The sequence below is a fragment of the Dioscorea cayenensis genome, chromosome 24 (genome assembly GCF_009730915.1).
Source record: "Dioscorea cayenensis subsp. rotundata cultivar TDr96_F1 chromosome 24, TDr96_F1_v2_PseudoChromosome.rev07_lg8_w22 25.fasta, whole genome shotgun sequence".
Lineage (NCBI taxonomy): Eukaryota > Viridiplantae > Streptophyta > Magnoliopsida > Dioscoreales > Dioscoreaceae > Dioscorea > Dioscorea cayenensis.
In genome coordinates this window covers 963535-980651 of record NC_052494.1, presented here as the reverse complement: position 1 = coordinate 980651, position 17117 = coordinate 963535, and the positions used below count along the sequence as shown (strand labels likewise).

The following is a 17117-nucleotide window of genomic DNA, read 5'->3' as shown; positions in this document are numbered from 1 at the left end:
CATCTCCATTTGACTATGTGGGATGTGATTCATGAACACCTCTAATTCGGAAGGAAATATATTTGCATTGTATGTTCCTGGTGTATTGCATTTGACTACATGAAGAGAGTCACCATGTTGATTCTTGGTTCAAGAACTTTAACTGAATTATGCCTTCTAACTTATGGTTCTGCGTTCTTTAACTGCAGGTGGGTTTGTATTTGGAGCTGGGCTTATTGTGTCTCTTTTCTCGAGAAGTCTATCTTCTTTAGTGACAGGCACACTTTTTGGGGGTGCTATATTAGTCCTGAGTGCCTGTAGCGTCAAGATCTGGCGACGGGAGAAGTCCAGCCTACCTTTCATTCTGGAACAAGCCGGTAAATTTTCTTCTATGTTATCATTTTTATCTCCATATATATATTTATATATATATATTTTTTTTTTGCTACATTATCTGCTGCAATGTTATATATTTGTGCTTTAAATCTACTACATATTGACTTCAGAAATTATTTTGCATAATTAGCTTGAATGATTGCAAAAAGGGTACTGCATTTGGCTTTGGTCATCTAATCTATTTGATAGCTGAAGCTAATCAAATTTAGAATTGTGACAAACATTTGAATTTGGCTATCTATCTTTTGATCTACATTGGCTTGTCATGTACCTTTCAAACATATTATTATAATTTATTTCTTTCCGGATCCAACCATTGCTGCTGTATTCCTTAGGAAGCAATATCAGGTGTACTCCCTGGTGAGCAACACTATCCTTCTTTCCTTTTCTATTCTCCACTACGGTATCCAATTCATATGTTGAATTTGGTTATCTATCTTTTGGTCTACATTGGCTTGTCATGTACCTTTCAAACATATTATTATAATTTATTTCTTTCCGGATCCAACCATTGCTGCTGCATTCCTTAGGAAGCAATATCAGGTGTACTCCCTGGTGAGCAACACTATCCTTCTTTCCTTTTCTATTCTCCACTGTGGTATCCAATTCATATGTTCTGAAGATGATTCATTTCATGGTTTCAGACAAAGAATGCATTTCCTTCTTGATTTTTTATTCTTATGAGGTAATGTTTGGCTGTTTAAATTTCCTATTCTGATTTCTGTTATTGGTCTCTTAATCTTTCCCTTATTAAGAAAATTCTTTTTAAATTCAATTGCAGTGCTGCAATGCTTTGCTTCAATTCATATGTAATGATCGCCGGAGGAAATCCACCCCCAAAGAAGTTGGTTGCAAATACTTCAACATAGCTGAGAAAAAAGGTCATGCAATTCATGTTCCATTATGCTTTTCTTCAAGCTTGAGTCTTTATTACGTTTTGATATTTAATCACAGGACGTAGATAAATATTTGTTTCTCAAACTCTTATGTCAGAAATGTGAGAACCTCTCATTCAATAATAATATTAATAATATGTTCATTAAATTATTAAAGCTAAGAAAACGTCTACAAATTATAACAGAAATAACACACACAAACAATTGCATCACATGAGCTATTAGGTAAAATCCGTTTGTCATGAATGGTCTATGACAATGTTCAACAGATTCATGCCAGACCTCATAATTTTTTTGAGGGTAGAAGTTAGTAAATATGTGTGAGCTCACTTGCCTTTTCATTAAACTAAGAATGAACTTATGTTTTGCAGGGAAGTGATGCAACAAGTAAACTTTTCCTACTTACAGATCTGCCATCTGAAGTAACACAGTTTTTCTTCATTAAAAAAAAATAATAATAATAATAATAATGCGCTTTTGACATTTGGACAAGCACCTTCAGAGTTTCTGTTATTCTTATTTGTCCTAACTTATTATTAATAAAACTACTTGGAGCACCATTTCCAAGCGAAGGAGGATTGATATAACAGTATTGATTAATGATTTGACTGTCAGGAGTAGCAAGGGTGCTCCATAATACAACAAAAGCTTGGAAAAGAATTGGAGCAGTATACAACCATTTTAAGAATAGAGAAGCTAGCAAAGCATGGATTGTCACGCCCCGAGCCTGAGGCATTGACAAACAGCCGTATACCCATAAGGTCGAGACCCAATGGACATACAAGGCCTCAATATCTGTCTTACAAAAATAAGATATAACAAGGTACTAACATCACAAGAACATAAGAATTTAAGGGATACAATAACTAGGTTCACAACTATGATCCATGGAAACTAAAAGTACAAGGTTCAAAGCTTAAACAATTAACAAATCCAAGTTCACAACAGAAAGACTATTTACATGATAACCAACTGGTGTTCGCTCAACGGTCCCCGCTAAGCTACTCCCCACACACTCCTGATCTGAAAAGGATAAAATCACTATTTATGAGTTTGACAGCCCAGTAAGCAACCACTAAAAATATTTGAATCACAAAACTCAATAATTTCACAAAACATGCTTAAGTGTAATATTGTACAATAAGTATCAGAAATAAAACTCAGAATTCAGAGTATTTCAACAAGCATAATTTTTCAAACAAATAAGTATACTTGTCCCTCAATTAACTAATGCCAAAAACAAAACCACAGAATTCATGTATTTAAACTCGGTGACCCGAGTCGGATTGCCAGAGTTCATTTATTTATTCTCGATGACCCGAGTCAGATTATCAGAGGCTGTTATTCTCCACCAACGGAACGGTGCGAAACTAGTTTCTTATCAAAGTCAGAAATGCATATCGACATGATCAGTGTTTAACCCCTAGTGACAGAGTTATTGCAAAGTTAATTTGGGGACTATGCGTCAGTATATCGAAATATGTCATCCAAAATCAGTGTCAATGCAAAAAGATAGAGAAATTCGGTGATCCCTTTTTTTCTAATGGAAAATAGTTCCAATTATTATCAAATATTAATACCTTAAACAAATAGATAACTAAATCACAATATCTTCATAATCTAATCCATAAAACAATTAATGAATACAATTTACGTAAACGTAGATGACAGGGCCAATAATTAATCCAGTAATTGATTAAGTATAAAAAATAGGCAGTAGCCTCCTTTTGATGTAATTCGGTTTGTTACCGAGATGTAAAAGGACAGGGTTTCCTTCTACTTGTAACAGATTGTTTCTTGGATAGGGGCACCGACTCACATCATCTTGTAGGTACTACCTGCGGCAGCACAACGGCAACGCCCTTTTACGGATAAAGGAACGTCCGGGAAGGAGAGTCTTTCCCACATGCAAGGTCAAGAAAGGGCTCGGAGATAGCGGATTCTAGCATTTGGCCAAGAAAGGAGGGCCTTACCGAAGGGATGGTTTTTCATTTATCTAGGATCACGTCGGACAAAGTTCAGTCCAAAGGAGGAACCTTGGCGAGGAAGGTGCCGTCAGTTCAAAGTAATCTCCTGCCAACCGTGTCTGGGCAGTTGGAGATGTATCCTCGGATGAAGACACTCGGCTTGGTGTTAGACAGAAGGCTGGAAACATCAAGAGGCCGCAGCATACGAGTAGTGGCAAGGTCTTCCTGATCCTACAGACAGTGGATCGGAAGAGGCCACTATCCCCTTTTGACATGGCAAGCGACATGAGGATGACAAGCAGGGATGTTGACTAAGAAGGCGAGTTGGGTGATGCCAAGGCCACTTAGTCTCCCTCCGACGAGGATGTCAGATTCTCCCAGTGGGGGAGGTTTGTTATAGGACTTTTGGCATCACGCCCTTGGCGCGGACGTGACAAGGCCAAATAGCCCAAGGAGGGGTTATCTTATCCCCTTAGACTGATTTTCAGATTTCGCTCTGAGCGGTCAGATTTACTAGGACATGATCGGATCATCTTGGCCGAGAGCGGAGTAACGACCCACTCAACTGAAGCCAAGACATCAAGCCTTCGTATCTCGTACGAGCAGACGCGTACGGGCGGAGAGTCTCTCGGTAGGCCGGTTATGGTACCGAAACATCCCGGGCGGATGAACAGTGATTATCTGGCGCTGTTGACAGCCAGGAGACACACTATAGGTAATGGGGAGCATGAATGGATGTCGGGACCCGGCAAATAGGAACGTTAGTTTGTTTGCCTTTGGAGAAGAATTAAGTCCGACACTTAGCTCTTGGAACAGGAACGTCTCGAACGACGTTCGTCTCGTTGCTCTTGGATGGGATTGCAAGAAGTTGGCTATATAAACGCCCCTCCTCTCTCCATTTCATTCTTCATTCTCTCATTTCCACTCTCATTCTTGGGAGAGGAGTTCTCACTTAGAGAAGTGAGGAGGAGAGGAGAAGATTTGTAACCTTGGCTTTGGTTGTAATAGCTTTCATTCATTAATAGAGAGTTTTACTCTTTTCTCTCTTAGCCTTGTGTCTTGCTTCCCTTTTGTGCGTGTCCTTGGGCTGGTGAGAGCTTTCTTCACCGATTAGGAGCAGGCTGACTTGTGAGGAGCACAAGTGCCGCGCGGTTCTGTGTTTTGGTTGCCACACCAAAGACCCCCGTGACAGGTGTGTGTCCATTTACAGCTGAGTGCTGACTAATTTTCCTAGAAGTGCTAACAAATGCATCTTATTCTTGAAATTGACATTGTGGAGCAGAAATTTTGAGTGTAACTACATTGCTAGGGAATGCTTCTCTTTTAGATCAGAGTGGGTTAGAACATGGTAGCTTATTGAATACAGGAGGATTATTTGCAAAATGGAGCGGCGGATTTGAATGGGTGGGCATCAACATTTCAACAAGAAGTACGGATACTAACCATTAACATAACTCCTCTTTGCAGATTTTATTGCTTGTTGAAGAATTGCTAATTTAGCCTTATACCATGCTAACTTTAATTGTCTTGTTGAGTGCTTACATAGTATTGGCATAGTTCTTATGTTTCATGCTAACATATTTTCATTTTTCTTTGCTTTTGGTAATTCCAAGTTTCTGATCTTGTGGGTGATGATTTCTTGGACCATCTCTTCGAATTTTAAATTAGCTAAAGTTTATTCAGATGTCTGTAATAAGCATTTACAAAAGATCTCTAGTAGAGGATGTGCATTTTACTTATATATGTTTGGCGAGGTCTCAATGTCGGGTAAGTTCCGACCCGCACGAAAGGCGCAACGATCTAGGCACTGTCTCGGAGAGAGGCTCGGTGAAATAGACATGTCTGTCTACATGCACTAATAAAATAACTCTCCAGTTTAGTGCTTTCAACCTTGACATATGCTCTTAGATGCCATTGAAATCCTATAATTGCCCATCCAAAAATTGCCTCTTGTTATTTTACTGATGGACACTTCATCTTATTATTTACATTTTGATGCTAGATTTCATGGTCCCTAAAGCAGACTTCTCAGGTTACAGATTTAATTTTTAATTCTGAGAACTTCTTTTGCCATAGTCCATCTCTTCCAGAATTTCTTCCCTGCTTTGAGAAATTTGAAGACAACAAATTAATGCTTTTACATTCCTTGAGTAGTTTTAAGGTGTTATTCTTTCTGAAGTTTTACTGTATTCTTACTGTTGGGTTTTCTTCTTTTAAACATTTTGCAGTTGGCAAGTAATTGTTTCTGGTTAACATTAGCTTATATTTAGCATACTTTGTTATATTCTGTGACAACTGTTTGGATGTTTAACATTTGTTGTCGTTAAAATTACGTCTGTTCTAGATATAATTTTTTGCACCTTGTTGCCGTTTCAATTTATGAAGTTACAACTTAGAATTTCTTTTCTTATATGTTGATTATTTGTTTTTCAGTCTTTTGGTGAGCTTCCCCTAGCTCTAGTATGTCATGACATATTGGAGTCCTAAATATTTTATCTGATAAAATATTTTTCTTTGTTACATGATGTGATCTGTTTTATAACAACAGATGTTGGGGCTTTTACAACAGTCAGCAGCACATGGTTGGCTTGGGTCACAAGGTAGTTTGGGAGGCTTTATAATTAAGAAAACAATCAGAGTTGATATTCTGGTGGACAAATACCCTTCTGTATGGCCCAGGTTTTTTTTTTTGTTTTGCATCTTCACCATTTTTCTTCATTTGTGTTGAACACTGATTTTCCTCCTGTTTCTGCAGTACAACTTTGTTGGGCGTCTTCTTAGTCCCTGGGGAAACTCTCTTAAGTGTGTGGAGGCAAGTACCGATTGTCGTGTCCTGATTAGAGGGCGGGCAGCATAAAAGATCCAACACAGGTAGAAAAGAAAATGCTCCGTGATTATATGATTGTCCATGCCTAGTATGACAGGCTTTATATAGAATTATGCTCTGTTTATGCTGCTGCTTCTTGCTTTTGGCTTTTAAGAATTCTATTTTCTGCTTTGCAAAATAGTTGTTGGTTGAGTTTGCAGTTTTGATGATATGTACTACATGTACTACAATACACTAGAATGAAAAATGATCAAATTGCCCTAGATTAGTACAATAAATGAACAGAGTTGCCATGGAATCATCTGAATTTGACTTGTTTCTCACCCGTGAGAGTTTTCAGAGGAATGCCTGTTGCATTCCCATTGTGTAGAAACTGAACTAATAGTATATGCTGCCAGCTTTTAAATGGTCTTCTTCATACCTTATTTTCTAATACATATGGTAGATTCCCAAACGGATAAACAGGAAAAACATTGGATTTGAATGCTTGGCTATCAGATCATGTGTTTGAAGATGCTTCATTCTTGCAAAGTGAGAAGAATGATTAACTTCATAATTGATAGAATTGTGTGGCCAAGTTGGCTTTTCTAATTGAAGTTTACCATAGATCAACATAATCATAAGATAGATAATGTAGTTAAATCTGTAAAAATCATATATATTATATATGTACCCCATAACAAAACAAAGTTTACCTTGATTTAGTTGTTTCATTTCAGGAGGAAATGATGTGAGGGAAATCCGGTAATGATCATCTTAATGAGCCCCTTCACATCTTGGTAGAGGCGGAGCTGCCTGTCGAAATTGTTGATGCTCACCTGCCCCAAGCACGCAATATCCTTGATCTTCTCAAGCCTGTTGTAATGTAAACTTGTGTATTTATGATTCAAATATCCTTCCAAACTCATCTCTGTATCTTCCTGTTTTGCTGAAAGCAGGATGAATCACAAGACTTTCAAGAAGCAGCGGCTGTGAGAGCTGGCCGTGCTCAATGGTACATTCCGTGAAGAAGGGTCGCACATGTCTGGTTCAGTGTCACCTTACAATATCCTCGGTATGAAGAGAGCCAAGACAAGAGGTTAAGTTTAATGGATGATAAATTCTCTATCCATCGCTTAGGCGATGCCGTTTCAGCAAACGGTGCACCAGTGCCAATGCTCGATCTTATTTACTTATAAATTTATCTGGAGGTGTGCTTTTTATGCTACTTGGAGGTTTGCAGGAGCTACATAACTTGGTTAGATGGCCATTAATGTGCTTCTAACAAGGTGGAGAACAAGACCAACTCCTCATAATGTTTATAGAACTGTGTCCTAGACTCATTGTTAAAATGGTAAATGATCATGAAAATTTGCATGTTCCATATTTTCTTGAAAGAAACCAACTCTTAAAAGGCAACTAGAGAATTAAGCTTACTGTTGAGAGATTATTTACATCAATCCATCATTCTGTAATCAACTGCAGAATTTTTGGTCTGTCAAAACTGGAGATAAAACGCTACTGCCAATCAAGAATTGCCATCATGGCAACCCAAACTATCTTCTTCTCTGGTTGAATTAATCTCCAAATGTACGAGGGCTTTTCATTGTTTTTTCTTTACTTTTCCTAATAGCAAATGCTCTAACATTAGAATTAGTGTTAATTATTTTATTCGTCTTTTTTTTGTGTTTGTAGGAAAAGTATTAAGCTGTACAGTGATTTTTATTCTTCTGACATAATCATAGCTTCTCCTCTTGGATTAGTAACTGTAAGTCTTTCACATGTCCCATCTTCTTCCTAAATTTGTGAACTTGTCTATTTGTTTACATGCGTTTCTTCAAAGTTGCTTGCACCAGTTTGATTGCTCGCTTATCTTGTTGTCCTTTCCTGTCAGAAAATTGGGGAGGCGGAGGTAGAAGATACGGATATTGATTAATAGAGGCATATAACTGTGCCTATTATTTTAGAATCTATGCTTCCTCAGCTTCTTCATGACTTAGGATGTACTTCTTCTCTTTTTAAATAATTAATAGTCCTAGTTAAGTGGTAATTTGAACCAGGTACTTATCGTTGATCATGCAGATGTTATTGTGATGCAGGCGAGGAATTTGACCTCAAATACAAGAATCTCTTTCTACTTTCTAATGATGAATAGCATCTACTTATGCCATGCTATGGAACTTGCAGAATTGATCTCATGTGAATACTGATGTTGAACACTTGAACCGCATGCCATCTAAGCAGCATGGCACTGACATCATGCTCATTTGACCATGGTAGGTTCTGAAGAATCATGTATATTACACTATTAACTCTCATTGCCTTTTTCATTTGATATATTATGTGTAATGCAGTCCTGAATGGTCAGACTAATTGTGGAATCTGTCAATTGAATCAGATTTTGTTATTTATTTCTGAGCTGACTGGCCGCCCATCATTTTGAACTGGCTAAAGCATTTTTCTTATCCCTTTGGAAATAGGATAAAGCTAATCAGAGTTTTTCAGTTCTTGTTATAAACTTGTGTGGATTAATTTGATGCATTTTATTCTTTTGTTTCTGCTTCATAATTAGGTATTTGGATGGCCAGGCACGCTTTTATGGGCAAACAATACTCTTCTCATTTCTTAATCCAGGTAAAGGAGCAACTTTTGGTTACTATTGATGTTGGAAGTATTCATAAACTGTTAACTATCTATACATCCAAAGAGCCACTTTACTTTGAAGGGATGTGATTCCTTTTTGAGGAAAGAGCTCAGAGAGCTGATTTTATTGATAAAGAAGAAAATATACAAGAGTTCAAGGAGTACAACCAAGACCAGAAGAAAATAACAAAAAAACAAACCGGAAGAACGAAATTAAAGCAAAACAGAAAAACTAAAAGTGAAAACCAAAATCGAGATACAATCTTCATAATCCATCCGGGCAAATCTCGGCCGAGTGAAATAAGCGAGAGGGTGATTATTGCTGCCGTGAGAAGCAAGGGCGAAGGCGAGGGGCATTCCGAGCTAAATGGTATAGAGATTAACGTTGAGGCTGCCAGCAGTGATGAGGAGATGGGAGATATCCGAGAGTTCGAAGCAAGTCTCCAAGCGAGCAAGGGTTACGATCATTTGAAAGAAGATTGGAGAGATCATGGGAGCAATGCAAAATGCTACTTTGGATGTTGAAATGCCGATCGGAGGAGAGACGGATTGCAATATGAAAAGCTTTGATGCTAGCTTCAATGGAGGACTCAGAGAGAAAGAACCACTTGCTCGCACGGGATATAATGTAATTATTGTTTGAGATGAAAAAAACCCAGACTTACCCGAGTTGTTGTTGGCTGTCCATCCGTAAGCAAAGAAGAGAAAAAGACCATTGATATGGGAGAAATTATTTAAGAGAAGCTTGCGACCCGGTGAGAGAATTATTCTCCTGAAGAAAATCCTTGACATGGGCTTCGCTTTATAAGCAATAATATTGAAACCGGGGACGAGTGTGATTAAAAAAATAGCATCACAGTGGGCCTTCCAAATAAACCAAATGCAAGCAGCAATAATGAAGTAGTATATTTGGAGAATTTGTAATCGAGAAGCCAGAGAACCGGAAGAAATTGGATCTGGAAAGGAGATAATACATTCCATTTGAAAGTTAAGTGTATTCCAAAACCATCCATGCAGCAACGGCAATCAAGGAAAAAGATGTTCAATAGATTCATTATCAATTTGGCAATGGACACGAGAGAGTTCTAGGACCAATGTTGATACTATTAAGAAAAATCGAAGTAGAGATTTTACCATGAAACATAAGCCGGATAAAGTGTTTAACCCTTGGAGCAACATGAAGCTTCCACAGTTTGGACCAACCATGCCATTCATTACTCAAACCAGATTACGATTTAAGTGGTTATAAATAATCGAGGAAATTTTTCACATTGGAGGATTGTTGGTGCCAAACCCGGAGGTTATCGCTAATAAAAATCGAGAACACAAATGCTTGGAATCAAAGAGCCAAGGAGAATGCCAAAAAAATTAAAAACAAGTTTGCTATGAACCCAAAGACCATTTTTCAATAAGCTCGGAGAAATCAATAGCAATAAGATCAATATCCATATTCAAGAAAGTAGGTTTTAAATGCAAGAGGAATTTCAAACGACCAAGGATTCAACAGAAAGGAAGTCCGAGAAGGATTGAAATTCTTAATCCGAGATATTATGATTCAAGATTTTTGGCTGCTCGGCAAATACCTCTAAAGATCCAAGAACGAGTTTGCGTGAATACTCGTCGATCCCGTAAGTTTAAGCACCCATACTTAAGGCGAGCAATGTTAACCCAATAAATATTGTCAGAGTTGAGGTATTTGAAAACATTTTTAGCCATAAGCGAAACCTTTGCAAGAGTAAGATTGCGGTGACCCTAAGCCCCCTCGATTTTTTTATCGCTGATACACCTCCAATTCACTGCATGGATGCCCTTTCCATTGCCCCCTTTAAACCAAAAGAGATCCCTGACAAGCTTAGTGATTTCCTGGAGGACCGAGTCAGGGATAGGGTAGGCAGAGAGAACATATGTAGGGATAGAAAGAATAGACGAATTTATAAGAATTGATTTGGCAGCCGATGAAAGTTTATGAGTTTTCCAGCGGGAACACAGGGTCTTAATTTTATCAATCATCGGGTTAAAGGAGTGAACACTAATTTTTTTGGGGGAAATAAGAATCCCCAAATAAGTAAAGGGGAAATGAGCTCGGGAAAAACCAGTGATGGTACAAATACTAGAAGCAACCCTTTTATTAAACCAAGTTGGAAAATAAATATGAGTTTTAGTAGGATTGGGACGTTGGCCAGTCAAGCGGGTATAAATGGAAAGGCAGAGATTTATGTTGCGGGCTACAGATCTAGTGGCTTTAGAGATCAAAATAATATCATCAGCAAACAAAAGATGATTAAAATTAGGATGTAAATTACAATCAAAACCCGGAATCAGATTGATAGATAAAGCACGGTTCATAATAGTCGAGAAGTTTTTGAGCAACTAATATAAACAGAGATAAGAAGATAGCGGATCCCCTTGACGAATACCCCTAGAAGAAAGGAACCAAGGAGAGGGAATGCCATTCACAAGAATAGAGAAAGAAGAAGAGATAAGGATAGCTCGGATCCAAGAAATCCATTGATCAGGGAACTTCATTTTAGTAAGGGTTGCAAGAATTGCACTCCAATTAATAGTGTCATAAGCTTTCTCAATATCAAGTTTAACAATCATCCTAGGGGGCTAATACGATCGGGCTTTCAAGAGAATGAACTATCTCCCGGACAGAGAATGGTGTTATCAAAAGCTCCTCGTTCCGAAATAAACCCGGCTTGCTCTCGACCTACTAACATAGGGAGAACAGGCTTGAGTCTATTTGAGAGAAGCTTAGATAGAATCTTATAGCAAACATTGCACAGATGAAATGGGCGAAAAATCAGAGACCATCCTAGGATTAGGCTTTTTGGGGACGAGTAATAAAAGTTCTACCCCAAGAAGGAGGGAGATGGGAAAAATGGAGGAAAAATTTAATAGCATCGACAATATAATCTCCAACATCATCCCGTAAAAAAACGAAAAGAATTCAGAGATTGAAACCATCCGGGCCAGGAGACTTACCTGAGGGAAGATCGAGTAAAGCAAGAAAGACTTCTTCTTTAGTGACTTCCTTAATGAGAAGAGTCCCAAACTCGGGGAAACATGAGGGGAGATCATCAGCGGAGCGCTCAATATATCATAAAAAAATTATCTTGATCATTGACTTCACTATCGGTCCAAAGGTTGGAATAGAAGTTCATGAAGGCAAGCTCTATACTCTCATGAACGTAAAAGGTAGTACCATTGGAGTCCATAACATGAGAAATGAAATTGTGGTGAGAATGGATGCGAGCGGAATGTGGAAGAAATGCGTATTTTTTTATCTCCATCGAAACCCAAAGGAGACGAGCCCAGCGAGCCCACTTAATAGAGATTTGACTGAATTGCAGCAAGTCTGGCATATTCAATTGACAGGGAAGATTGGGAAGCAATAGACCCATCCCTGCTTTCTAAATAAGAGATATTAGATTCAGTCTGAATAAGAGCTTGTTCTAAAGAGTTAACACCAGATCTTTTCCAAATATTAAGCTTGAATCTAATGCAGGATAATAAGTGCGTTAGGACATGAAGGGGGTTACCGTGAGCAGGGGACCGAAGAGCATCTCTCACAGAATTATGGCACCCAGAAAAATCCAACCAAAAATTATCAAATCTGAACAAATAGTGCTTAGTAGAATCGTGTAAAGAAACCGACAAAACGAGAGGAGCATGATCAGAAAAGCTTCGGGAGAGATGAGAAAGAGAATATTTTTTAAAATAAGAAATCCAATCGAGATTAACAATACAACGATCAAGCCGGGCCCAGCGACGTGCTAAACCCTGTTGATTGTTACACCAAGTAAAAGGGGACCCGATGAAATTGAGATCAAAAAGGTTGTTATCATTAATAAAACCACGGAAAAAAGCAGCTTTACGGTAATAGTAGTAAAAGCGACCCCCTTTGTGTTCATTCGGAAATAAAATAGAGTTGAAATCACCAATAATTAACCAAGGGAAGCGAAAAGACTGAAATTTTTTTGAAAAGCTCGCTCCAAACCGCATCACTGAGAGGAAACTCGGTTAGAATTATAAACAACAGAAATAATAACTTTGGATAAAGAATTAGAGGAGATCACCAGATGAAGAACTCGACGAGAGTAAGCAATAGGAGTCACAATACCTAGACTTTTTCCAGTGAGACCAAAAATGCCTCCCGAAAAGCCCTCGAGAGAATAGTAGCCCAATCCCAAGACTTGGGGAGTTTCGAACAGAACTTACCAACGCGAGTAGGGTTAGCTCTGGTTTCCACTAAGCAGAGTAAGGCAAGCTCTTTCCCGACGGAGAAGACGAAATATTCGGGCCGGGGTTTCCCGGGAAGAGAGACCGCAATTCCAACAACAAATCTTATTATAGCTCATCATAAACAAGTGATAAGAATAGAGACACCCAAAATGGGAAAGAAGAAGCGAAATCAAGGGTGACTGGGTTCCCCGGGCCCAATCTTCCTTTCTTAAGAGACTCCACATCTAAGAGAGAGCCCTTTGCAGTATGAGAGCGACTCGACGGGCTTCTTCTTGATCATCGGGTCCAAGGTCATATGATCATCGGGCTCATCCTCTCGACATCCCGGGCATCGAGTCATCTCGAGTTACCATCTTCCCCGATCGAATCCTCTTCCATGGAGCCATCTTCCAAAGTCATGGTAACTTGAGAGACAAGCAAAGAGTGTTCTAGATTAGGGGTCGAGTGTCTTGAGAAGAGGATTTTCTGCAAGAGAAGTCAAAAGGACAGGGGGTGGGGAAGAGTGTCGACGATCCAACGGCTCACTTGCTTTGGGATGGGACTTCAAGGGTGTCGCGATAGGATGAGAAACCTCCACTAAGTCTTTTGAAACGATGTAGTAGACAAATCGGTGTGTTGGGTGGAGTCCCGAGAAGCAAAGGCGTGGTGCTTCTCGAGTTCCAAGACACAATCGGCGGGACAACTGGACGGGTCGGCAGAGAGCAGGATTGTCGGGAGTGAGCATAGAATTCAATGCATGGGGAAGTGGGCGAGGGTGACTGAGGAGGCGGGGACGCCGCCCGCTCGACTCGCCACGTAAGCCGCCACGTATGCTATGACCAGAGAAACCTCGGGATGAGCGGTCATCGTTTCTCGGGACGGCTGCCGATCCATCGTTCTCGTTAGGGGTGCGGGCACCACAGCCACGGGAACGGGAAGGGCCACGCCGGCGAGTCACGAGAAGCCAAGGGCCAAAATCAGTGTCAATCTCAGGACACTCAAAGGTTGTTGGGGTAACATCGCTATTAGCATTGGAGGGTAGAGCAGAGTTCATAGCACTAGTTCCAGCATCTATGGGTAGGGTTTCCGGCCTAACCTCCTTCTCTCGTGTAACACGAGAGGGCTGAAAGGCTTTCGCCCTCCCAGTTGCTGGAACCCGGCTACAAGAATTAGAACCATGGCCAATAACTCCGCAAGAGTAACAAAAGGTTGGAAGACGTTCATACTGAACTATAATGAACACACGATGATGGTCGTCTCCAAGCCAGAAGCCCTTGCAAAGAGGTTTGGAGAGATCAAGTTCAAGGCAAACTCTGGCATACTTGGTTCGAGTAAGGGAAAGAGTAAGCTCGTCAATTTTCAGAAGGTTTCCAAGGTGACCAGTAATAGTCTCAAGGGTATCCCCGCTCCAGAATTCGATAGGTAGGTTATGCAGCTGGAGCCAAATTGCTGCCGTAGTAAGCTTGGTGAACGTAGGTTCAAAGTAAGGGCGCCAAGGAGACAGTTGAAGAATAATACCATTAATGGTCCAAGGTCCTTCAATGAAGGCGTCGAGCAATGATTATCAAGACAGATGAATAAGGATAAAAACCATTTGGAAGATCCGAAATCGGGATTTCTCCAATTTTTCTCCCATTTTTAATGAACAGTATGGTTTTCACTTGTTCAAACAAAGGGGGTTTCCCGAAGAATTTCCCGAAGAGTGAGTGTTGGAAGCGCAGACGGGCTCTGTTTAGAGTATCGTGATCTAGCTTGATGAACTCGAAGTAGTTTCCTTAAGTTTGTTGAGGATCATGGGATTGTGCGAGAGGGAGGGACGCATGAAGGGGGTGGCTTTGGAGCGATTTGAGCCCAAGAAGGTGGGGAGGGATGAGTGGTAGTGGACTGGGGGATTTGGCCCCTGCTTGCCATGGCAAGAGGGGTGAGGAGGTGGAAGAGGACGCTCAGGACGCTCAAAAGAGGGAGGAAGACGCTTCCAAAGGGATATAACAGATTGAAGACTTTGATGAGACAATTAAGGCTGCCGGTGTAATTGTTGTCTATGGTGTATAACAAATGCCAATAAATTTGCCTCATGTAATAAATTACTAAACTAAAAAAACTATACGGCACAAGATAATTTGTTGTATATAATAAATTACTAAATTTTCCACGTATAACAAATTTCAATAAATTTCAATAAATTTTCCTCAATAAATTTCAAAAAATTATGCAGATAATAAATTACTCATATACCTTTAATTGGTTTTTTAATTTTCTGATTGACTGATTCTTCCCTTTTTTTTTTATTTAGGTCTAATATAAGTCTTTATGGCTAGAAGTTTCATCAAAACATGATCTGTCATGATATTAAGACATTTGAAGATAAAACAAAAAACTTATAGAGCGTATTACATAATATAAAAATATAACAAGCCAGAACTAAAATCTTGTTATCGTCGAGGATTGAGACAGGGAAATCTATTCTCCTTTACTTTTCGTACTTGTTACGGATGTACTTTAAAATCATCAAGTTGTTGTTATATCTTTTTGAAGGTTTGTTGGGATTTGAAACTAATTTCTCAAAGACTTGTCTCTTCTCTTCTAGAATGTTCTAACTTCTAGATTTTGCTGAATTGTTAACCCTCAGCTGTGCTATAGGTTACCTTCCTGTCACTTATCTTGGTATCTCAATTTCGGAAAAAAAGCTGCGGAAGCAAGATTGGGAAGCCCTTATTGCAAAGGTTCGTGGGCACCTGACCTCCTGGAAGGCTCGCCAACTATCGTTAGGTGGCAGATTAACCCTGATGAACTTTGTTTTGTCCACCATTCCAACGTACTAGATGTCCATCTTTCGTCTTACGAGCTGGGTCATTAAGGCTATTGACATAATTAGAAGGGACTTCCTCTGGTCCGGTCCTAACATTGATAATCCTAAATGTCGGTTGATCTGTTGAAAGAATAGCTACCGACCACGGGAGTTAGGAGGGTGGGGTATCCTGGACATGAATGATTTTAATCTTGCCCTCCTTGGGAAGTGGTGGTGGAAGTTGACAACTGATGGGAACTGGTGTGGTTAGCCGATGGTATGCTATAATAACGTGTTTCTGATTGGAATTTGTTCATCCGATGTCTAAGTTGGGTAGTCTTTTTCTGGAGTGGCATCTTCAGCTGTCCGCTGGTTTTTAGGGGGTGTATCAATCAAATTATTCAAAATGGCTCTCGGTTGTTATTTTAGCGGGACAATTGGTTATTTGGATGTGCTCTAATGAACATTTGGCTTGATGTGTTTCGCAAGACGGCTTACACTGTTAGGGAGCTGTTCCACTGGTTAGAACAAGCTCCATTCAGGGAGGATTCGAAGGTGGAGCGTTTCTTAGATCGCTTTGTTCTAAGTGAGAGTGATCACGAGGGAGATAGGAAATGGTGGTCTTTCGCGCCGGGCGGAGGGGGGACTCTTTAAGCCCGCGGAAGGTTAGCATCTTCAATTGGCTTTCTTGGAGAAATAAGATCCTAACCCTGGAAAACTTAGCCATCAAAAGATGTAAGAAGCTCCCCACCTCTACTTGTGTTCTTTGTCACGCTGGCAGCGAATTAGTGGATCATTTCTTTCGTCAATGTTAGTTTGTGATTCCAGTTTTGGAATTTTGTCTTGCAGCTTTTTGTCCTACCTAATCCCTCATTCTCAATGTCGGATGTGTGGGGCTCCTGGTGATTCAGGCTTAGACCTTCTCAACGGGTTTTGGGTGGCATCATTGTTAAAGCTATTGTGTGGATTATCTGGCTTTCTAAAAATGTTTGCATTTTTAGTGTTATCTCCTCATCTTCTCAGTCAGTTATTTCAAAAATGGCTCATGTATTGATCTCGTGGTTTTCTGCAGCCCCCGTCTCACAGCACGTGAAGTTTGAGGAGCATATATCCACAATCCGTCACAGTTTGGCTTTTTATGGCCCCTATGATGATTCCACCAGTGAAGAAGCTTCTGGTGATAGGACTTCTGATCAGGGTTTGGGCTAGCTTCTATGTGAGGTGTGATTCTTAGCCATCTTTCTAGTCTTTTGGTCTGGTGTTTTCTTTTTGTGCTCACATCTAGTGGGTTATTCTGTCAATTGTTGCTCTTTTGTGTTCACTAGTTCTGACGGGTATCGTATCTTCTTTCTTTTATTTTAATGAATGTGGTTTATACGCCTTTTAAAATAAAATAAAATAAAATCTTCTCTCGGAAG

At 39.7% G+C, this 17117-nt stretch overlaps 1 pseudogene; it reads left to right on the top strand.

The window, feature by feature from the left end:
- The first annotated feature begins 485 nt into the window (after positions 1–485).
- Positions 486–17117, top strand: LOC120252870 (annotated as a pseudogene).